The sequence below is a fragment of the Mus pahari genome, chromosome 5, assembly GCF_900095145.1.
Source record: "Mus pahari chromosome 5, PAHARI_EIJ_v1.1, whole genome shotgun sequence".
Taxonomy (NCBI): Eukaryota; Metazoa; Chordata; class Mammalia; order Rodentia; family Muridae; genus Mus; species Mus pahari.
Window position 1 is genome coordinate 151,420,738 of NC_034594.1, and position 24,759 is coordinate 151,445,496.

Sequence of the window (24,759 nt, forward strand, 5' to 3'; positions counted from 1 at the left end):
ATGAAGAGGAGTGGGCAGGTATATGGAAGTAAGAGTGCACAGAGGGGCTGAGGTGCACTGATGATGAGCTAAGGGAGCGTTAACAAAGGCCCACCTCCCCATCTCCAAGGATACAGGATAAGGATGCTTCTCTCCAGCAGGTGAAAGGAGGCATCCCTGGAATGCAGGCTTTATGGCATGCTTCAGGGAAGAAGGGTAAGACACTGAAGGCTCTCTTCTTGCTTCTGCTATCTGCTCAAATGCTAAGACCACCCCCCAAGCCCCATCACCTATGACACTCCAAATGTTCATAGATCAGGGTCTCTGGCTTGCTTCAACCTTGAGATGAAGCCACTACCTCCCTCCGATTTCCCAAGCCCCAGCCCTGGACTCCCGGCTCCTCCTGTGCATGATCTTTGCAGTCTTGTCTTCCTCAGCCTTGCTTGTCTCTCTCCTTCCACAACAACCACTCAGGGCTCTCTTCACATGGGTCCTTTGCCCATTTGTACGTGTGCCTGCCTTTTATAAAATAGTAGTTAGTGTCTCAGGTGTAAGGAGTTTGGGGACTTCCTCTCTGCACCTCTGTACTTGGCGCAGTTCCTGATTCGTAATGACCCTGTTTAGATGGTCATTAGTTTGATTTATAAACAATGCATCACAGGTCAGCCGAGCTTGAATCCTCACCACCCCCTCCCCCAATCCACCACTCTTCCCACGTGCCTCCAGTACAGCCTATACATAACCAGTGAAGAATGTACTGGGGTTGGTTATTTACACAGTGGACTCTCCTGCTACAACGTGGGGTCTAAAAGGGCAGGGCCACCTATTACACCAGTCGGCACCTCCAGCATGGAGCCGTGTGCCTGATTTAGATACACGCTAAGTAAATATTTACTGAGTGTTGACTGAAGTCGGGAAGATGAAGGATGGCTTTCCTTAACCTCACTGCTGCAGTGAAGCTACCAAACGGGGGAAGAGAAGGTCCTGCTCTGAGAGGGCTGGGTCCTAACTGAAAATGAGAGCTTTCAAGATAGAACACCATGCTATGGCTGCAAACGCTGGTCCCTTTATACAGTATTCTTGCAATGTTTGTAACACTACAAAGCAGTCTTTCCTAGGACATTATCCTAATAGATGATTTTTCTTACCTTGTGATTATTTTTTGATGCGTTTACTAACTGTGCAACAACACAGGACTATTTGGAAACCAGACGTCTGCCTCTCCCTCATGCTTTTTTTTTTTTTTTTTTCAGTTTTATTTGGGGATCTTTACTTTTTTTTTTGAATTTTGAAATTCTTCCAATTTTGGCAAGAAAGGCTGCTTTTATAATTGTTGCTATTTTAATTATACTCTGGAAAATGAAAGGAATCTAAACCCATCAAAATATGTCTGTCACCATAGACAGAAGCGAGCTCTTTTGTTTGGTCAGTTTATTTATTTCTCAATGTGGACTATTTTTCTATTATGTCCTGAAATCAAAGGAAACTAATGCCAGGTCTTTTCAATACGACAATAAAGGCTTGTTTGATCGTGGGGTGACCACAAAATGATTTTTGTAGGAAGTAAAAAAGAACGTTTTGGAAACTGATCATTAAATGGACAATGAACGGCACCATTCTGAGATTAGGGATGCCATCTTGGGTTGTCACCAAAACCAGGAACATCACGACACAGCAAAGATGGTTATTACTCAAGGATTTCAAGCCAAACAAAACACCATAGGCCAATTACAAGTGCCCATGTTCAGAAAAAAAAACACTAGCTAAGACCCCCACCTCACATCCTTTTACAGTAAAGTACATAACCCCAGGTCCTAGAGTAGTATTGAAAATATTTCCATTTAAAGGGGAGGAATTCCAAAAAAACCAGCATGTGTTGTTGAATCCCTGGGAAGGGAAGAGAACCACAGGAAGGAGAGAGAGTGAATGAAAAGGAAGCCCAGTCCCTTGATCTCCCACACATGCAGGTACATTCACAAGAGATGCCCCGAAAATCTTGAAAGTGACTTTCCTGTGGTCAAAGGACCAACTGTCAGGGCCTGAACATCCATCACACTTCAAAGGTGAGTCACAAATTATCCGTCCTATGGCATGTTAGTGAGATGGCCCCAATCCCCAACTGATCAAAGGCCAAGTCACATTCTCCTGAAGAACATGTCTTGTATAGTCAACTCTTAGTTGAATCCTAACTCTGAGTGGTTAGTTATTCGGATCAGCCAACTTTAGGGTGCCACTGAGACCTCAGTGATCAAATTCACAATGGAAGTGATTAGTGAACAGGCTAGGCCCAACTAATGCCCTGAGGACACAAAGCAAGCACGCCCCCTGCTGCCCAGACATAGGTAGAGGAAGGATACCACCATTTTCTTCTTTCTTGCCCTAATCTTCTGGGCTAATAAAGAGGAAATAACTTAAATCATCTCTAGAGCTCAAAGCCACGGAAATCCAAAATTCTGAACGAGAACACCTGTCAGATAATTGAAGCTGAATGTGTTCAAAGCGCTTCAAAATTACAGGAATTGCATGATGTAGGCAGTTGATGACCTAAACAGAAGAGTCATCTCATACAACAGCCTAAATCACGCTGCACTGTCCAATTATACTCCCAAATGCTGCCAGCCCTGAGATTGCATCTTTATATTCTGTTCCTAATAAAACTGAAGCTATTAAAACCAAATTACGTGCTTGCATTACTTTATATAAAGTAATATGTTGAATCCAAAAGCAAGATTACACCATTACAACGGAATGTTACCAAAATATCCTAGATTTTTTTTATTTTTAGAGATGTACAGTTTTATATTAGAACTATGAGAATATTGGCATCCACAGCACTAAGCACAAGGCTAATTCTCCACATGCTCCCATGTCTTCTTCCTGTCAATGCTTCACGGGTGTCAACTGTCACTGCTGACACCTGTCTGTCACTGCGGTCGCCATCACTGCTGTCAGTCACTTGTCACTGTGGTCACCTGTCACTGACAGTCACCTGTCACTGCTGTCACCTGTCACTGCTGTCAGTCACTTGTCACTGTGGTCACCTGTCACTGACAGTCACCTGTCACTGCTGTCAGTCACCTGTCACTGATGTCATCTGTTACTGCCAACACCTGTCAATGCAGTCACCTGTCACTGCTGTCACCTGTCAATGCTGTCACCTGTCACTGCCATCACCTGTCACTACTGTCACCTGTCAATGCTGTCACCTGTTACTGCCACCACCTGTCACTGCTGTCACCTGTCAGTGCTGTCAGTCACCTGTCACTGCTCTCACCTGTCACTGCAGTCACCTGTAACTGCTGTCTCCATCCTGCCATTCTATTCACCACATTTCTCTGTTTTTAAATGTCTCCACTAAAGATCATTTTCAGAATAAAACCCTTTATTGATGTTACATAGACTTGATGATAATGTTTACTGTTCTGTGTGCATAACCAGTGTAAACAAACACTTGGACACTGATAAATTATACCATTATCACCACCATGAAGCAACATTTAGTTTTTAAAAAAGCAGTAAGTAGCTGCTTTCAACTGCACCTTAAGTTATATCCTGGTCTGAATACCATCACTAACTAGCTAGTGAGCTGGGACAGTCACTTAACCTCCCTAAGGCTGTTTTCCCACTTAGCGAAGGAATTTTCTAAAAAGATGCACCATTCATCGAGAACAGTCTACAGTCTTATGAGCGTAAAAGACAAAAGGCTGTTTCAACTGGACTAGAATCTAAAAGTCTTAGAAAGTATTTTTTTTTTAAAGCATAAAATCTAAATGAATCATGAGTGCCATCCAATATACATTGGTCAACTGTAACATTTAAAGTACTGTGGTGGACGAAAATGCGTAAGATATCTCTCTCTCTCTCTCTCTCTCTCTCTCTCTCTCTCGCTCGCTCGCTCTCTCGCTCTCTCTCTCCATCTTTCTATCTATTGTACATGCGCGCGCGCGCGCGCGCGCGCGCGCGCGCACACACACACACACACACACACACACGCACGCACTTGTATAGGGCAGGCAACCTAAGTGCCAGGAACAGATACAAGGGCATCATCTGAGATACGCCTGGGCAGTTGGCTCAAATGGCAATGCACCTGCCATGGATGCATGAGGACCTGAATTCAGAGCTTCAACACCCATGGGAAGGCTGGTGCAGAGGATGCATATTTAACCCCATTGCTGAAGGGAAGAAGGGATGAGAGAGCTAGCAGATTCCTGATTTAGCCAGCCTCTCTAGCTAAATCAGTGAGCTCCAGGTTCACTGAGAGGCCCTGTCTCAAAAACAAGATGCCAGAGGTCAACCTCTGACCTCCAGAGGCATTCAAATACATGTGAACTCACACCTACACAGACACATACATGACACCACACATGTAACACACACACACACACACACACACACACACAGAGTAACAACTAGATAGGAAGTCTCAAGTGAAAAAATTCCCTGATTCTAAAAAATACCTTATGTTTACACATAAGACCTGGACAAGCCTCACCCAGGCCAAACAAAATCTGTTCATATTTTTCCTAATGAATTTTTGGCATGTAAATAATTGTGGGATAATTCTTGTTGGCGGCGATGTTGATGACAGCATATTTAAACTCTTGAATGGTTTTCCTTAGTATTCCATAAACTCAGGGAGTACCCTATCCAATCATTCTCTTTTTTAAAAAAAACTACATAATGAACACTATTTAAAGTGACCACAGTGGGACTTTCGTCATCTTAATCAGAACTCAAAAAATTTGAAAGAGCTTTTTATACCTGTACTGGCTAGTTTTGTGTCAACTTGACACAGGCTGGAGTTATCACAGAGAAAGGAGCTTCAGTTGGGGAAACGCCTCCATGAGATCCAGCTGTAAGGCATTTTCTCAATTAGTGATCAAGGGGGGAGGTCCCCTTGTGGGTGGTGCCATCTCTGGGCTGGTAGTCTTGGGTTCTATAAGAGAGTGGACTGAGCAAGCCAGGGGAGGCAAGCCAGTAAAGAACATCCCTCCATGGCTTCTGCATCAGCTCCTGCTTTCTGACCTGCTTGAGTTCCAGTCCTGACTTCCTTTGGTGATGAACAGCAATGTGGAAATGTAAGCCAAATAAACCCTTTCCTTCCCAACTTGCTTCTTGGTCATGATGTTTGTGCAGGAATAGAAACCCTGTCTAAGACAATACCCCTCCACACGGTATCCAAATTTCCTCAATCAAGGCTCAATGATAGCCACACATGAAGAAATGTAAAAACCAAACACAGGTTTCTTCATCAAATAAACTTGTGTTTTCTAGAAAGTGAGTCATTCAGGTACTTCTAGACTCTCACAGACTTTGGGGAAAAAAATAACATTTCTTTTTAATTAAACTGTTCACTATTAAATATGTAACCTGTTAAAAACATAGCAACATTTTTTTAAAAAGACAGCTGAGCACAGAGGTGGATGACTGAGGACTGAGAAGGAAAGACATGCTTTGATGGAGTAGTAACGTGTAATTGAAGGCATTTTCATACAACTGGGGAAGAGATAAAGGCAAAGTAGCAATGGTAAGAACAGCAGATATGTCATATCAGAAGTGGTGACAGAGACTCAGAGCAATGAACATGGGCACATGTCAATAACATGTAGAGGACAACAGAGAAAACAGCCAATCGGTCAACCCACACATTGAAAACAAACTCAACCACAAAACTTCTGCCCTCAGAGCAGAAGCAAGAAGCACAAGTTCCTACTGTAACCAGTTCATGCTCAGTAGCCCTTGAGGAAACGGTAAGACAGACCTGTCTGAGGGAAGGGACTAAGGAACTACCAGCCGCCACCATCTGGAAATCACTCCCATAAACCCAGAAGTCATGAGGCACCATCTGGTACTCTCTTCAAGCAAATACTTAGAGCTCCAAGGGCACCCCTTAGACAAGGTGTGGTGCCAGGCTGCTGTGAGTTACAGGGTACTGCAGCATGAACAGGACCCCAGATGGGCACCAGTGGTTTACAGTGGGGACACATAGCATGGGGGGGTCATTTGAATGTTTTCAATCATCATGAGGACATTTTGGCAGCTCTGCTAAACAGGACAGTCTGGGTTAAGAAAGACTTGTCCTACATCCTGCAAGTCTTTGAAGTCTTCCACCAGAGTCTCCGGTTAATGTGTTTGTGAGGAGCCTACAGCCTTTTCCATTTTACTTCTAGACTAGTGAACTTACATGGTTTTATATATATTGGCATTTTTTTTCAAAGAATGCAATTTTCTTAACTGAGGAAGAGATATATTTTGCATGATGTAGAACTGTGTGGAGAGTTGTTTGCCATGAGGGAAAGTTGTGTCCACAATGCACGGTGTTTAAGCTACACCTACACAACCTACATGCACAGATGTATGACCATCTATGGTCACTCTGCGTGTTTATGTGTATAGTTACTTAGCGCTCATGTCAAAGCTTCAAATCTCAATAAAAACTTTTGCCAACACTGATTTACTTACCATTAATCCAAACCTGTTCAATATGAGGCAATCTAAATGCCCGAGGGACCCAAACATCACACTGTACCCTGGAGTACAATCAAACTTTCATACAATAAAATGCTTAAAATACCACTGTCATTTATGTTATGGCTATCTAATCTTTCAAAACTGTGTATAGAATTAAGGTATCTATTACATTTCAGAAATAAAGAAGGCTCACAAGGCTAGATTATAAAGGAGCAATGAATTCACCAGGGTTGGCAACCACTACCTGAGGGACAGAGAAACTGTATTGTCTCCAGTGTTCCCATAGAGAAAGGCAAAGTGCAAAGGCATGGATGAGAGGTGGTCACACTTTAAAAACAAATCCCCTGCTCACGATCATGAGATGGAACTACAGTAGCTCTGAGAGGGTGGCTCTTCCCACTTTTGGGAACTGCTCTGCCACTGCAAAGGGTAACTAACACTCTACTATGTCCCTTACCTGACACTATGTCCCTTACCCACCCGAGTTAGGCATCACCACCTGCCCCTTCAGTCAGGCTGAGAGCTTCTCTGTCAGCTCCTATGGATCGCAAGAGACTATTTCAGAAATAGTCTCTGGTGCTTCGGAGTGATGATCATGTGTCAGAATGAGGAGTAGCAGACAAAAGACAGTGGAGGAAATCCTGAATCTACAGGCGAATCCTGCTGTTCTGCTTTTAAAGAATCAGTTCTTAAACTGGTATGATACTTAAACTCACTACAGTGTAATAGAATAAAACACATGCCCAGGGTTTATTATAATTGCTACTCTAAAGTATTAAGTATTCATCTATTATCAGAAGCTTTGCTAGGCAAGAGTAGAAATACGTGTGCAAATTTGGTGGAATTAATAACATCAAATGCCTCCAACTCATTGTGTGTGTGGGGGTCCTGTTAATGAATCCTAAAGTCACTCAGGGCTTAAAATACGTGACTCCTACATTCTTATTGCCCACAGAGCTTTAACTTTCCCACATTACATAGTTTCCTCATTGATTATGACTATTGTCTCCTCTCACTAAGATATAATCCATTAGAGGGCAACAGTCACGTGCTTTGTTCACTGTGTACTCCAGCCTTCCAAACAGGGCCTAGAACATCATAGTCTGGTGTAAGTTTTCATAAGAATACCTACATCATGGACCACTCAAAGGGTGCTTTCTCCAGGCCCAGGTACATCAACAAGAACTTGCATACAGGATCGTAACTAACTCTTGTGATAGAAATATACAAGGTAAATGCATCAACCCCCATCCCGTAGGTGAACAAGTAGGATTTCCTGATAAGCAAGCTGTTTGATACAGTGAAGTGGTGGGCCTGACACCACACCAAGCTGTCCGATGAGAAACACTTGTTACCTCACTGTCATGAGATTTCTATCTGTCTATGTTAAGGAGGTCAGGGGGGCATCCCTGATTGTGGACCCTCTTCCTCCTGGCTGGGATCCTCTGCAAGATACATGGCAATGAGTATTAAAGTAGTTAAGGGGGTGGGGCAGGTGTGGAAAGTTTGCGTCTGCATTTCCAAATCCACAGTAAAGTTTCGTGGGCACTTGCAAATTGACAAAACAAAAAAGACACACACCTAAACACTGCAAGAGAGGAAAGGAATGGCTTCGGCAAACATGGTAAACATGGTAAACATGCAACGCTCAATACAAAGCCCTGTGTATCTGCTCTCCACTTTCCAGAGTGACACTGTATTTTCTCATTTGGGCAAACTGTCTTGGAGAGATGAACCTTTGACATTCCCAGCAATTTCCCTTCAACTCAGAACACCGTCCACTGCAGGTTCATGGTTCAAAGGAGACCAAAGGGAACAAAATCTGCAGCTATTATGTTTGCCATTTAATCAAACCTGAATAAAGTGCTTGTGCATATAAGGCAAGTCGACTGTGTCGAGGAACTCACTAGGGGATCCATGGAGAGGCTGCAGGGGTGAAGACTCATTGCCTCATGTCACAGAGGCCATTAGTGCATGAGGCTGAGAATGTTCTAAAGAAATACGCTCCTTTCTGTGCTTTAACAACTGAAAGCAGAGAGAGCAATTCTCCTCGACACGGTGCTGGGTCCTGTACCAGTGTGTGCTAACTGGACTCTGGACCTAGGAATAGCCATTGTCCCTTCAGGCTATCGCCCATGCAGGCTGGGCCTCCTCAGCTTGCCCCTTGGCTCAAGTACTTTGTACATCTTATAAAAGCTGTGGCAAGGCAGACCAAGGATGATGGCAACATTCACTACTTAAAGGTCAAAAAGAATAAAATGAGGGACCTCAAGTTCCAGAGTCACCTTGAAGCACAAAAGAGAAAAATTCACAGTAAATAGTCTCAGTGCTGGCATGTGAGCTCGGGAAGTCGCAGCCAAGTGACCTGTGGGTTGTTCAGTTCTTCTGGAACCACAGAATTTACCTGGCACCAATGAATACAATGTGTCACTCCCAGAGGATTAAAGCTTTCATACTTCAGATTCAGACAAAATTATTGGCAACAGTACTCAGGCCTACCTGGCCTGTCACTAAGTCCCCAAGTCCCTATACTTTCGGCATATTAACAGTGTTAGAACATTGTCCTCTCTTTGGGCTCTGACATATGCACATTGAACGTACTTTGCTCTTCCAAACCGCAAAATCTAGATTCAGACACAACTCTGAGTGGCAGCCTCCATTCAGAAGAACATTCAACGATGCTCAAATGCTCTGATTTCAGTTTCTGCCCTTTTAAAATTAAAATTGTATGACTCAAAGAAAACCCCAAGCTAAATTTATGATTTAAAAGAAGTTAGCCACCTCCAGTGAAATATGGACCATTTTTAACTTAACTACCAACGTTTATCTCCCTTATACTACGGAATTCTACTTAAGGGAAGATTTTAAGCCCTTCCTAATCACAAGAAGAAATGCCTTCCCAAACAAAAGTTATAGCTACGCGTTCCTCCCTGGCCTGCAGATGGGTCCAGCCTTTTTATAAGAGTCCAATTTTGCATTTCATTTCCTCTGCCTGAGCTACTCTGTGAGTTTCATAGCTAGGCTCCTTTTTCTCTCCCAAACTCTCTAATCCATCTTTCATGCTATTACCAGAACTATCTTTCCAAATCAGCATGTTCATTTATTCATCTGCTTAGAAGCTATAAGCTGCCCTTTGTGGACTACATAATAAAGTCTACACTTTATACCACAGCCACCAAGAAGCCCCACAAGAAAAGCCGCTTTAGCTTCCCAAGTAAAAGGAAGCTCAAAACATTCTATGCTCCAGGGAATGGAAAAAGGCCGGCCTTTACCATGGGGCACGGGGAAATATCTCACCTGGCTTCCTTGGTGCCTCTATCTGTCTGCCTCTGAAATGTAAATCTAGGATTATCTTGACACAGCCTGGACACTCATGTTAGAAATGTACTCCCTGTGTGTTCCCAGAACACATAGGTGATATATTTATAGATACAATGTGCTCATCCTATCACGATGACCACTACAGGCCTCTCTTTTCCTCTCTTGCATAAGATCAAGGCTCCTGTCCTATTTAACACCACATTAGCAGAGACGGCAACAAAGCCAGGGAATGGATATCCTCAGTGAATGCTTTCTGAATATATGGTGTTGTACAGTTACACTGCTAACACCAAACCTGGAAATGTCCCCTCTCTAGTTTCAAGATTCTTTTCTAGCCAGGGATAAAGAAAGCTGGCTGAGACCAGAACACTGGCATCACAGGGATCTCTGGAGGCATAGGCTCTCTCAACTGCTCTGGGAACAAGGGGAATAAGAGTCATCCAGTGAGGACCACTTCCTGAAAGCACATGGTTATCCTTCATTCCTGGAACTATTCACACCAGGGGGACAGGGTGAGCTTTGCTGGAAGTCGCTGTTCATGAGATTTAACCTATGGGCCCCACATAAGTAGTAGTGAAGGAGTACAGTGGGCAGGACAAGAGTTCCAGGTCCAGCCTCTGCTCTCCAGGGTAGCACTGCTCAGCCCTTTGGCAGAAAAGCCCCATGGGAGAGAGAAGCTTCTACAGTGCATTTTCTGAGGGATGCTTCCTGTATCAGAAATCATCACTGGGTAGTTACATTTCTGGGTAACCAGCCGCACTGCCGGGCGTAGCTCTTCTGTAGACTTGATTGATACGTGTGAACATATGACATATGTGAGTTAGGAGTCAGAGAAGGTTCTGGTTAGAACCAGGGCTGCTCTATATCTTCCTGTGTTCGCACCACAGGCTGTTTGTTGTTCATAATGGCCGCTGACCAAGCCTGCTCTGCCATGGCAACAACTTCAATCATGTTGCAGATGTGCACACGTGCACGTGTGCGTGTGCATGTGTGTGAGCGTGTGTGTGTGTGTGTGTGTGTGTGTGTGTGTGTATGTATGTGCGCATGTGTGTGTGTGTGTGTGTGTGTGTGTGTATCTGAATATCGTCATTCAAATTAGTCCATACTGAGGTGAGTTTAACCTACAATCTCACGATTTTTAAAAGGAAAAGAAAATAATTAAATCTTACATATATCTCCCCTAGAATGTCAGATCTTATTTTTTTTAGAGTTATGTGTATATGTACCTGAGTGAGCAAAGGTGACGTTCAGAAGAGAGCTTTCTTTGGATCCATCACCAGGAGTTGGAGCTACAGGCAACTGTGAGCTGCCTGATATGGGTGTACTAGGAATGGCACCCAAGTCCTCCTCAAGGGCAGAACACATTGTTGATTGTGGAGCCATCTCTCCAGCCCACTTCCCAAATTCAGAACTGGGTCTTAACTCTGACACACACACAAGAAGATGAGTTACATAGGAAAGCATTTTATTAAAATATTTTATATGGAACTCCAGTGATTCCCCTTTTATAGAGTCCTAGAGCTGGACAGGAAGGGTTATAGCATTTAACCAAGACATCCTTGAAGGAGCAGAGCAAACTGATGAACCATAGAGCGTGGTGTTGGCTGTGTTTGTAATGTGCGCAAAGAACACATACACAGATGAAGGTCAGTTCAATCCTTAGGACCATTTCTAATGGATGTTATTGATTCATGGGATTGGGGGAATCCTATTATACACATTAATCAGTAACTTGGCTGACCCTAGAACATATTTAGAAAAGATATAAAGTTGACAAAAACAGTGACTATATTGGATTTGTAAAGTTAAAAGAGCTTTTAAAGGAATTAGTCAGATTATATTGGGCCAAAATAGACAATATACTCAGTAATATTAAACTCCAAGTTCTAAATTTAAATTTTAAAACAATTAAGTTAAAGAAAGACAGACTGGGACAATGCATTTCAAACTTAGTATTGTTAAGATGGCAATCACCCAAAGCAATCTACAAATTTAGGGAAATCCTTATCAAAATTATATTAGCATATTGTGACTTTTAAAAAAAATCCATAAAATTCATACGAAATCTCATAGTACTGAAAGCATCCAAACCAATTTTGAAAATTAATTAAAAATGAAGGTATCGCACATCCTAATTTCAAAACTCACTGACTAGTACAGTAACAGAAAGTGTGCTACAAGGCTGTCAAAACAGCTTAATGGATAGATGTACTTGCTACCAAGTCTGACGACCCGAGTTCAATCCCACGACCCACACAGTAGGAGAGAACCAACTCCTGCAAGGTGTCCTATGACCTCCACATGCTTGCTATACTGTGCATTCCTCCCAGACTCACAGACACACAAAATAAATAATTAAAGTGTAAGACTTTCCCTAAAAACTATAGTAACATCCACGCGCAAAGACGACTCTCAACCAAGCCTGTTTTCTCAAACCTAAGAACCAAGTAAAAAGCACACTAGCATGATAGGAAACTTTAGGCAATAATGCCCTATTCCAACAAAAGACAATAGGAAAATATCTACAGCCCCCTTCCTACCTGTGCCAGCAAAGACTGAAGCAGTGTTGGGAGTCAGGGTTGTATAATAAAAGCGCAAAAGGGAGCCCAAACAGGAATCACAGGCTGACTGATAAAGACAATTGCCCTCTCTCAGGAACAGTGAGGACCACATGGGGAGACTGGACCTCCATCCCCACCATATACCAGTAGGGTAAAGGCTCTGCTCTACCAGTAACACATCACACACTCTACCTGATAGCCATATAGAAATGGAAGCAATGTAAAAATGGTGACGAGGCCTCCTTACCTCCTCACATGGAGATCATCAGCAGAGCCCAAAGGGAGCCTGACCTATACCCCACCAGAAAGTGGGCAGGTGGTTCCTCACAGACAGTGCAGAGCTTGAATTCTACCTACGTCCAGGATGGCAACAAGTGACTCCTTCCTTCTCCACTGGCAATGTCAGAGGAAATCCACTAACAGTGCATATATATAATGTCCAATATCTCATAATACCTTCAACGACCCAGAGACAGCTGAAAACGCTTGTGCTAAAATCCAAGGGAATGTCAACTTAACCAAGACAGGTAATTGAAATAAACCAAGCTGAGGTAAATCAAGTGCTGCCATTATTTGACAAGAATGTTGAGGCTGACATTACACAAATGCTTTCAACCAAAGATGGACACGGGAAGTCTAAAAACCTGTCCAAAACTACAGTGTCACTTACTTTAAAAGAACACTCTTTGAAAATTAAGAGGAACAGAGGAGAATGATATATTATAAATTTATCTTTCTAGAAGAAGAAAAAGAGGAGGAGGAAGAGGAGGAGGAAGAGGAGGAAGAAGAGGAAGAGGAGGAGGANAGGAGGAGGAGGAGGAGGAGGAGGAGGAGGAGGAGGAGGAGGAAAGGCTACAGTAACCAGCCAGGCTGACAGAAAAGGCAAAAATGACCACTGTTACCCCTGTTTCAGGTCATCACCAGAGGCTGATGGCATGGGAAGGGGGAGGGAGGGCTGAGAGGCATGGGGAGGGGGAGGGAGGGCTGAGAGGCATGGGAGAGAGGAGAGGAAGGGCTGAGAGATGGGGAAGGTGGGAGGGTGCAGCCTCAGGAGAAAGACCAATCAAGGAAATCAAAACTGTCCCTCATTAACATACACTTTTAAGAACAGGGGGGAGGGATGAACTCACCTGATACTGAAATCAGGCAAAACATTTCCATTTCAATAATAGCCATGGCTAAGCCAGTAATTGGTGTTGCTGTGTATGTTATTACAATTAAAATTGTAAGCTAACTTAAGTTTTGATTTTAAAACTGTAATTAAGCCATGGCTATCTATAGGCAGAAAGCACTTCCAAAAAACATGATATACTAATTAAAGCTGTTCTATATTTAGACCAGAAGAACTCATTCCTCCCACAGGCAAGACAGCCATGGGGAAATGGCAGAGAACCTTCAGTAAAATGACACTTTAATCTTCCTCTACAAACCAAGTCTCCTTCATGAGCAAGTCAGCTCTCCTTGTCACCTGCTGTATTGCATTAAGAAAAATGTTTTTATTTCCCACCTTTTCTTCTAGAAGTGGCATGTGGCTGGCATTTCAGGAAGAATGGCTTGCCCTTGGTAATATTCTTTAAGAAACAGTACTCCAAAAATCACATCCAGTCTGTCCTGCATTGTCATGATTTAAAACAGGGCCTGTTGAACCAGGCTTCAACAAAATAGGTCATTTACACAACTCAGAAATAAGCTTTAATGAAATTTCCAATTTTAGGGTAAAATTCAAATGATATACCTACAATTTTTATAAGATAAATTAGCACTATTTATTTGCCCCAGCAGGTGCACTGGTATACTTCAGGATGTATGACTGTTCGCAAAGAAATGCAAAATATGCGTGGGTGAACACATATGCTTAGCTTTCAACAGTTTCTCAACTGTGTCTGCCAGACAAAGGACGTTTCAGAAACTACAGATTTAAGTAGCCAGGTATCTCACCGCTCCCTTCTACACCAGGATGCAACTAAAGTTCCCCACACTCCATCTTACGAGCGCATTTTAAAATTTCTATCCATGTACCAAATAATAGATATTTACTTGTGCTCTTTTGTTTGCCTGTGTGTGTGTGTGTGTGTGTGTGTGTATGTCTGTGTATACATATCTCTATGCATGTAAATATGTCCTGTTACATGTGTGTGAGACTGTACATGACTATGCATGCACATGTATTTAAAGGCCACAAGGCAACCTCAGGTGTGAGTATTTAGAACTGTCAACCTTGTTTTTAGAAGCAGAGTTTTTCATAGACAAAGAGATTGCTAAGTAGATCAGGCCTGCCAGCAAGGGAGCAACAGGGACCTACCTGTCTCCCTCCCCACCACTCTGGCAGTGAAGTGTGTGGTACCAGGTATGAGGGGTGTTTGTTTTGTTTTGTTTTTTTAACACAGGCTCTAGCGATTGGAGCCAGGTCCTCTTGCTCTCAAGCTATGTACCCAGCCACACCATCACTATTTTCAAAGGATCCTTGATGCATTTTATAAAAAAAGAAAAGGAAAGCCAGGGATATGTTTGGTAGTGGCGTGGTATGGTGCAGGGGAATGAGGTGCCTCTGCAGGTCCATGCTGGGCATGGGGAGGGGAGCTTAGGGGGTTGTAGAGACAGACAGACAGACAGACAGACAGACAGACAGACAGACAGACAGACAGACAGACAGACATAGGAGGGAGGAGTAGAGGCCTGCCATGAACACATGGAGAGGAGGGGGAGGGGAATGGGGAGAGAAGGAAGAGAGAAGGAAGAGGTGAAGAGAGTAAGAACAAGGGAGGGGGGGCAGGGCAAAAAGATCCCTGGGTCAGGCATACTTGGCTGTTGCCAGGTAACTGTGGTGCCTAGAAGGAAGGTTAACAATCCCTATTTACATACTACACCAATGCAATAAATTATAATCCCTAGAAAATATGTATAGTTAAACCAGATAGAAAATGTACTAGATATGTTGAGTGTCTCCTGTCTAACCACACAGCTGCAGAAAATGCCAAGGAGTTTTGCTGAGGTGCAACTACATTAATACTGCAGTTCAAGAAAATTACTATTGATTAAAATATGCTCGGAAAATGCAAAAAGTGACTCTTTCTTCTATTATGATATGTGGGGTTAGCTACAGTGGTTCTGTCATCTACCTGAAAGCTTTTCTCTCCAAGCTTTGACAAGCATGTCTAACCCAGCTGCTCTCTGTGAACTGCTCAGAGGTCCTGTGTTCAACACCCTTCTATAGTGAGACTCACGACATGGTTCCTCGTAACTGAAGACGATACAAAATAGTTTTGACTCACTGGTATGATATGATCTAATTAAGTCCTATAATGTGAGCTTTTGGAAGTGACCCTGATTCATATAACAAGTATATGCTCAAACGAAAGGTTATAAATAGGCCATGTTGGGGATATGTGTCAAATTCTTCCACAGAACTTTTGCTTAGAAAAACATACCTTAGGTTACCCCCAAACAACGAAGAATCGAGGCAAACCCCACAAATTTATTAAAATGTGGAGCTCAAAAGCCATTCCACAATCCAACATCTTAAACCTTCTTAATTAAAATGAACTTGGCTATTATTGCTAAAAAATAAGTTGCGGGCTGGTGAGATGGCTCAGCAGTTAAGAGCACCCGACTGCTCTTCCAAAGGTCCTGAGTTCAAATCCCAGCAACCACATGGTGGCTCACAACCATCCGTAACAAGATCTGGAACCGTCTTCTGGAGTATCTGAAGACAGCTACAGTGTACTTACATATAATAAATAAATAAATCTAAAAAAAAAAATAAGTTGCACACCTAGAATGCATACAGAGCTAAACGACTGCCATGTAAAAATCAGAATATTTTAAATAAAAGATATATATATATATATATATATATATATATATATATATATATATATACACACACAGTTAATAGAAAGTCCTGCTAAGAGCCATCTACTGCCTCCAGTCTGGCCCATAACCATTCAGCTAAGTCTTGTTGAGTTATAAAAGTGCTGTAGAATTATGTGAATAGCAGAAGGCTTCCCAATACCATTCTACACTCAGTTAATACTAACACAAAACTAAAATGGTGAAAAAAAGAACAGGGCCCCCAGAAACCCGTTAGAGCAGAGGAGCTTGGAAGGGCTCTCCATCTTGAGTCCTGAGATTGATCGCCTCAGGCAGATGATGAGTACATGCGTTCCCAATCTACGACCTCACTGCTGTGCCAAGAGGGGAGTAAGAGCCACAAACAGTCCATTCTACAGAATTTATGCCCAAACCAACTCTGATAAATGTGTTCATCTCTCTTGGTTGGGAATCAGTACCCACAATCACATAAAAGTAGCCATCTGGATGAGAAAGCTTCCAGTTTAAGAAAAAGAAATAATTTTTTTACATTTATTTTTTCTTTATGTATTTTGTTTATGTACTTATTATGTAGGGCAAGCAAGGAAAGTGTCATGGGATACAAGTATGTAGGTCAGAGGACAGCAGGTACAATTCAGTCTCTCCTTCCAGCATGTGGGTCTCAGGTACTGAACTCAGGAGTCAGGCTTTGGGGCAAGCGCCTCTACCCATTGAGCCATCTTACCTGCTCATGCTCCAGTTTTCATAGTGCTGATCATTAACAACTGTAAAAGTATAGGTTTGTCATATTCAGAGTTAAGAGGGAGGAATGAATCTCTTACCACCTTCTACCTGCCTCTGGGGTAGAGTACCCATTGGGTCTCGATGGGATCCATTCAAAGATAAAACACTGGTTCCACAATGGAAAAGAGAAACTGCAAACAGGCGAGGTGTAAGCAGGGCCCTGAGACCAAGGAGCTGGAGGAAGAAGGCAGAGGCTCGCATGACCACCAGCAGGCCTTTGCAAGTTAGACAGATTGAAAATAACTGGCCACGTATGGTGTCCTGGCTGGTTTTGTGTACCAACTTGACACAGGCTGGAGGCATTGAGAAATACCTCCATGAGATCCAGCTGTGGGGCATTTTCTCAATTAATGATCAAGGGAGAAGGGCCCCTTGTGGGTGGTGCCATTCATGGTAGTCTTGGGTTCTACAAGAAAGCAGGCTGAGCAAGCCAGGGGAAGCAAGCCAATAAGTAACATCCCTCCATGGCCTTTCATCAGCTCCTGCTTCCTGACCTGCTTGAGTTACAGTCCTGACTTCCTTTGGTGATGAACAGCAATATGGAAGTGTAAGCTGAATAAACCCTTTCCTCCCCAACTTGTTTCTTGGTCATGATGTTTTGTGCAGGCATAGAAACCCTGACTAAGACAAACGCTAAGGCATACAGTTGCCAGGTGAGTAAGGAAATGAGTGTCTGAACCCACAGGGGACTCAGGAAGCAAAAGAGCATGTGACTGAGTAAACTTGGAAAGGCAGGAGGTTGACAGGGGCTGGGCTGGGCCCAAGATGCAGGTGGACTTATGGCAAGCATCTAGTATGAATTCATCCTAAAAAGCAAAATGAGAAGGTGTCAGACAGACACGGTGGCAGGTGCCTGTAATCCAGTCAGGACGGGGAGGCCACAGGCTGTCCAAACAAACAAACAAATAAACACACAGAAGACCTTAGAGTTAGGTGATGCAAATCCTACCATTCTATGTGCAAAGTCTTTCCTAGGAGAAGTGAGAATGTATCAAATATTTTCATTACTATGATATAAGTGACTGATGAAAATCAATCAGCAGGAATGGGGAAAAAAGAAAAGAAACAGAAGCCTAATAAGAGTTGTTACTATTTTCTTTTTTTACTACAAAGGCAAACTAGGATGCACATGTGATAATTGAACTTTTAGGGTTAATGAGCTTTTAAACAAATTGAGTCATAATTCATGTACTATAATAAGCCATGTATAAGGTGAACCGTTTAATGGGTTTTAATACATGCACAATATCATGTAACTACCATTGCTATTGAGTTCCAAACAAAACATCTATATCACCCCCAAAAGAAACCTTGAGCCTACAGTCGGTCACGTCCCACTTCCCCTGCCTCTGCCTGCTGTTAGTCCATGAATTAACACGCATCACTCTTAGTATGAGTTTGTCTTTTAAAATGCACTGTCCCCAGAGGGAATGCATGTGGTGTATCCGCAAGTAGCAAACCCTCTGCAGAAGATGAATGATTATCTGCCAAAGATATACCGCCAGAACTCAGGACATATCCCAGACAATTCTCCTTTCTACATGCCGGATGCGGCACTTCCAATTTTCAGGGTTCATTAAGGTTTTTAAAGTACCGCTGGGCTTCTCCGCTGCCAAGGTGGTGGTTGTTTTTCTCCCCTTTAGATACCATAATAACCTAAATCTAGTGGCCAGATCTGAAGAAGGCTTAAGTAGACGGTGCACAGCTAATCACTCACCTCACAGCCTCAGCTCATAATTGATTTTTCCTTCGAGCCACAGAGTGAGACAGAGTTCTGTGGAGAAATGCACATGTGTTTCTCTGCTCATCCCCAGACAGATGCAGAGGATTATAAGTTTAATTGAGTTTTTTTCTCTACTTTCAAGTGAACAGTAAGGTACTTGCATTAAATTATATATATAATTGGACGGCTGGGTGTCGAGATGGAGCTTTGGTATAAGACGGCACATCCTGAAATACAGAAAGGTTCTAATTCCTTCCAGAGAGCATGTGGCTCTGAGTTGTAAAGGAAATCCTATTAGGATTTCTCCCCTCTCCTCTGCTGAATGCCCATAAATATCCCCTTCTCTGGTGTAGTCTAAAAAGTACAAAACGCCTTGAAAAATATTCCTTAAGACAATGAAAACTAGCTGGACAAAAATAAGATGCATCTTTCTTACTTTCCCCAGTCTGCATACATGGTCTATGTACATGGTACATAAATCCACAGACAGCACAGATACAGCATGCAACATCATCAACTGAGTCTTCTAAGTGTTACATGCTTGTACATATCCACACACCATTTATGAACGATATTAGTAGTGAGACAATGGCCCTAGTGATAATTAGTTTCCCAGATGAAACAACAAAGAAAACAAGATGTCTTGGTCAGTTCACCTTTTCATATTACCTATGCAAAAAGAAAATCTATTTTATGTTTAAATACAGTACCTGAATTCCTTTGAGTCACTCTCTATAGATTAATCATAGTTGAAAACATGTTACAAAGTGCTCTGGTCCCTTGACTCTGCTGGCTCCAATCTAATTCCTTCTGTAAGTCCATCTCCCCAGGATTGCAAGGTGGTGGCACCAGGGACCCAGGAGACCTGGCCTTCAGGGTCAGTCACAATAGCCACCAAGCCCACAGCCTGAGCCATTCAGACTGAAGGATTTCATCATCTGCCTTTACAATGCCTGAGCACCCCGGGGGATCCTCCATAAATAATTCAGAAGCTGCAAAAAGCACAAGTTCTAATCAATAAGGAGGGATAGCACAGCTCCCAGCAGGCCCCAGAGCACTGTCGGGTGTTGCATTAATATCTGATCAAGCTTCCTGAGACAATTTAATTTTTTATAGATGAAAGACCTAAAATTAACCCTTTAACCTTATGTTTACCAAAAAAAAAAAAAAAAGCCTTTCCCAAGGGGTTATTTAAACAAACAAACAAACAAAGGTTTACAATCATGTTTAAGGAGGGAGATGACTAAAACAGGTATTTCAATACACAGGAGAATGGCTCAAGATGAAAGAGAAAAACAGACTTAGAATTTAGTTAACCTAGTTTTGTGCCCCAAACACCCTTAATTCGATTATTTGGTCTAACCTTTACTGACCATTTTCAAGTGTGTGTTAGAGAGGTTTGAAGTGACACCTTCACTTCATGTCTCAGATGGCAATTCTCTTTATTCCAGCAGGCAGGACTCTAGAGCACACTACACACAGCTTCTCCCATCTAAGAGCTCCCTTTGTCCATTCTTAGCAAAGCATTCAAGTTGCAGGCCGAAGAGGAGAAGAACATGGCTAATTCTGAGATAAGTTCGTTAAATAAAAGCGATACATTTCGCTTTTGTGATCATTCATCTGTGAAAGTTGACCTGTGACCTCAGAAAGCCAGGAGTTGTAGAGTTCTGAATGTGGGTTTTTAGCCTTGAAGTTTATTTTGTTTAAAATAAACAAAGGAATTTTGGTAGTCATAAGAATTTGAATGTCTCTGCATGGTCTCAGGAGAGAACCTTCTGAGAATCTCACTGGGGAATAAAGGATAGGGGGTCCTGGCTTCTAGAGCTGTCTGGTTAATCCTCTCTCAGAGACCAGCAAGAGCTCTCTGCACTCAGTAGTCAGTGAGAGTCTAGTATTTTCTCCTGCTATCTATTTCACTGGTTACTACCTGATCAGAAAACTATAGAAAGTACAGTACAATAATATCTAAAGACATTATCTCTTTTAAAGTAGTCAGCTGAAGAACACACATACACATACATACACACACACACACACACACACACACACACACACACACACACACACCAAGATTTTCCAATAGTGCCCACAGAACCAGAAGGTTCGGATTCTTGAGGAGTACTGAGTCATACCGTAAAGAGGGCCCGTCTTCTCCGAGGCTCTTTAGCCTAATGCTGCTTAGTGGGGTTCATGCTTGTTCTGTAGAGTCTGTTAATCCCACGGATGGGAGGAGAAAGACCATGGAACCAAATCATGGACAAATCAATTAAAGGGAGCTTTAGTCGTGCACTCAAGCTGTCTCTCCCTAAGGAGCTTCAAGAGTCAGCACTGGATATGGGGAGGACAAGGTTTTGATAGCTCAGGACGAGGTGGTTCATGAATGGGTGATCTGGCAGGCAAATAAGTGGAGAGTCGGAGAAGCACATTAGCTTAACGCATTGGTCATTACAACCTCCTGAAACAAAAGCCTGCTTGCAAAGTGGTCATAACAAGGTGGTTATAATAGCATGGTCATAACATAACAACCTTTGGAAGATACGGTTGCTGTTTCCTGGAACAGGAAGTACAGAACCATTGTACACAATCTTGGTGTGTGTGTGTGTGTGTGTGTGTGTGTGTGTGTGTGTGTGTGTGTGTGTGTGTGTGTGTGTGTGTGTGTGTATGTGTGTGTGTGTGTGTGTGTGTGTGTGTGTGTGTATGTGTATGTGTGTTCTTCAAATCCACAGATTTGTTTTTGTTGTTCACTAAAGACTACACCATGACAGCCGGGTGTGGTGGCGCATGCCTTTAGTCCCAGCCCTTGGGAGACAGAGGCCAGCCTGTTCTACAGAGTGAGTTCCAGGACAGTCAGGGCTACCCAGAGAAACCTTGGGGGTAGACTACACCATGAAGTGCCAGGCCATTGAAATCAGTGCCTTGGAGGTAAACTTTGTAAATGCACATCCCCAAGCCTGGCTTAACAGAGTGGAAAGAATCTTCCTGGCAATTATGGACCTTAGTGAGGGCCAACAGTTACTGCTTCATATCACTTGTGACAAACACAGAGGTGGGAGGAGCAGCTCAGTGGGACAGCTTTTAGTGGCCCTGTGTATTCAATTCCTCTGCTTTGCTGAAAGCCAGTGATTTCCAGGAAAAATGAAAGTTCTGGCGGTTGATAGTATACCAAACACCTTGCATCATGTAAACCTAACAGGTCTTGAATCTCAACATACGTGGCTTGAAAATCAGCATTCTCCTTTTGTTCCCCATTCTCTATGTACTCAGTGCTAGTGCTTCTGCCCTGGATTTATTGAAACTAGACTTTTATAAGACCAAGTGTCTGGGAAGTTGACAGCCTACTGCTGTCAGCCGGAATTTGATTCTGGATCCTCACAGTGAAAGAAAAGAACCAACTCCTGGGAGTTATCCTATGACCTCCATGTGATCACAGTGACAAATGTGCACCATGCTATACATATCTCACACACACACACACACACACACACACACACACACACAAAATGATGATGAAATAAACAATGTTAAATGCATAGTTTGCTAGAAAGTGACAAACTCTTGAAACACTCACAAGCATCCTGAAAGTGCTCAGAATTTTAAAGTCAATGACTAACATGCCATTGCAAAAAATCACAGAATTTTTTATAGCCCTAAATTTAAACTAAATTATTCAAAATTTACACTTAGTATAAATTGTGGGCTCTGTATTAGAATGCAATGCTAGGTCCTAGATAAATCCTAGTTTGTTTGTTTTTCTTGTACAGACAATGAAGGCACTGTTTAGCTGGAAGCAAGAGTCTTATTTTAGTACAAATGTAAGTTTCCTATAAAGAAGTAAAAGTATCTTTGGTACACTCTTGCACATTTTCAAAGCATCCCCCCTCCCCCTTTTTTAGTTTTCATTTAATAAACTACCTTTAAGTAAAATAAAAGTATTTGGGGAGAACAGTTGTGAATAGGGAGTGCTGGCTTCAAACTTGCCCTCTTGTCCCCAACACTAGAACACTCAATCCTCATTCAGTGCCTCTGTGACACAGTGCCATCAGAACAGAAACCTAGTCTCCGAGGCAATCTCTTCAGGTAATTCTCTATTTTCTGGACATTCACAAACACAGCTGGCCAGAAGCACTGTAAGGAAGATTAATAGAGAAGACATCGGAGTCTCGTGGTCTTAGTTCTGACCTTTGGTGACTTCGGATGGAGGGTAGAAAGTTCGATGGAAACCCTTAGAATAGGAACTACACTCAAGTCAAGCATCACTGCACGACTCAAGACTTCCCACAAGGCTTTGACAAGGAGGCCATTCATAGTGAGTTCTCACATCTGCCTTGCAGTGGTGGGCATACCACGCACGGCAGTCCAAATTCATTCCATAGCATATTAGGAAAGGAAAGAAATCAAAACGCCCTTTGGTGACTCAACATACACGTCCAGCTAGTTAAGTAAAACTTCTCAAGACTTTAATTATGTTTGAGGTACCCCAAGGCCTTCCCCAGCATTACACTCTGGGTCTCCCATCTGACAAGTCAACATTGTTTATGTATACGTGAGAAAAAGTCCCTGCTATAACCCACAAAAGCACGCTGGCTCATAGTATCGAACCTTGATTTAATCCAATAAAGGTAACATTCCCAAAGCCTTGCACTCTTTCTCACAGGCAGCAGCACAGCTAACAAAATGCTTCCAGAAATCCCCTCTACTCCCTTACCATCCTCATAAGCTACTTACTGTCACCCAGCAAGGCTCTGCTCACTCCGACCACAGCGTCCCCGTGGAGTTGACAAGAGGTGATGGACACTGGATATGGATGAGATGCCGCAGTGCCCTTAGGGCTCTTCACTGCCAGCCGGTGGGCTAAGATCCCTCTCGTCTTCCCAGCAGAACACTGAGGAGGAACCAGCCTTCGAAAGTTAACGCAGCCATGCCACCTTCTCGATTCAATCTCTTCTGGGGCAGTGTTCTTGTCTCAGCAAGTATATAGTTTTGGTGTTTGAAGCTCATTTTTGTGTCAGTCATTTTGAAGCCATAGTGCCGTGATGATTGACCCATTATTATTAAACTATAGATCTTAATGAAACTGCATTGTGCTGTAGCATCTAAAACACTCCAGCAGAAATTGATTAATTATACCCTAGAAGGGAGGAATTTGGCTTCCGATTTCAAAGACATAATAGGAAGCTGCCGGTTTACATGTCTAATTATATGAGAACGGATAAAGCCATACACCCTCCCTATCAACCTATTCCAAGAATCTGCATTTATCCTTTTTTCCCTCTTGCTTGGGTCAGGGTTCTCGTTAATGACAGGAGCATATCATAATTTAATTAGCTGCCACTGACTGGCAATCTACCCATTTCTTTTTAATTGGAATCATTTCTTAGAACTATCCATAAAGGCCCACTTTGCATAACTAACAACCTCCATAAACAAGACCTCTGGAAAACTGCTGACTCTCTTAGAAACACAAAAAGCATTTGAACGTGGTCACTGTTACACTTGCCTGAAAACTAAGGGATACATATGGAATTTCCCCTTGGAAGTTACAGATATGGTTTATACCAGAAGCTTGAAACCACTACCAGAAACTGCTCAGAACTACCAAGAGTGGAGGGACCACTCCCTGCTGGAGGTTGCAAGGGAGAGAGCTGCTTCTTAAACTTGTGATGGAGAACCTGGTGCAGCAACACACACCTACAGGCTCAGTACTTCCAAGGGCCAAGAGAGACCAGGAGTTGAGCGCCACCTTGGAGGCAGAGTGAAACCCTGCCTTAAAGAAGCAGACATGAGGAGAAATGGAGATGTCCAAATGTGGTTTGCATGGCCTTAGGATCAAATGTATATACTCGATCTACCTGAAAAGAGTTGAGACTTTAGCTCTAGGAAACAACTGTGAGAGGATTAGTGGAATCAAGATAGTATGTGAGAGTGAGTGTGAGTGTGTGTGTGTGTGTGTGTGTGTGTGTGTGTGTGTGTGTGTGTGTGTGTGTCTGAATGTGCCTTTCTTTCTTTCTTCTTTTCTTCTTTCTTTCTGTTTTATTTTTGTTTTGTTTTTTTTAGTGTTCAGTTCCATGGACATTGTTTCCTAAAAGA

General features: G+C 42.7%; 1 protein-coding gene and 1 long non-coding RNA gene across 3 annotated transcripts in view; both read right to left on the reverse strand.

The window, feature by feature from the left end:
- Smyd3 (SET and MYND domain containing 3) overlaps positions 1 to 24,759 on the reverse strand; it is a 564,386-nt gene that overhangs the window by 275,960 nt on the left and 263,667 nt on the right. The gene's annotated exons all lie outside the window — the stretch shown is intronic.
- LOC110321297 lies at positions 1,238 to 5,297 on the reverse strand. The gene is made up of 3 exons (XR_002380522.1): positions 5,146 to 5,297; positions 3,218 to 4,743; positions 1,238 to 3,020 (listed from the first exon to the last, which is right to left on the reverse strand). It is a non-coding gene; the product is annotated as an uncharacterized LOC110321297 (long non-coding RNA).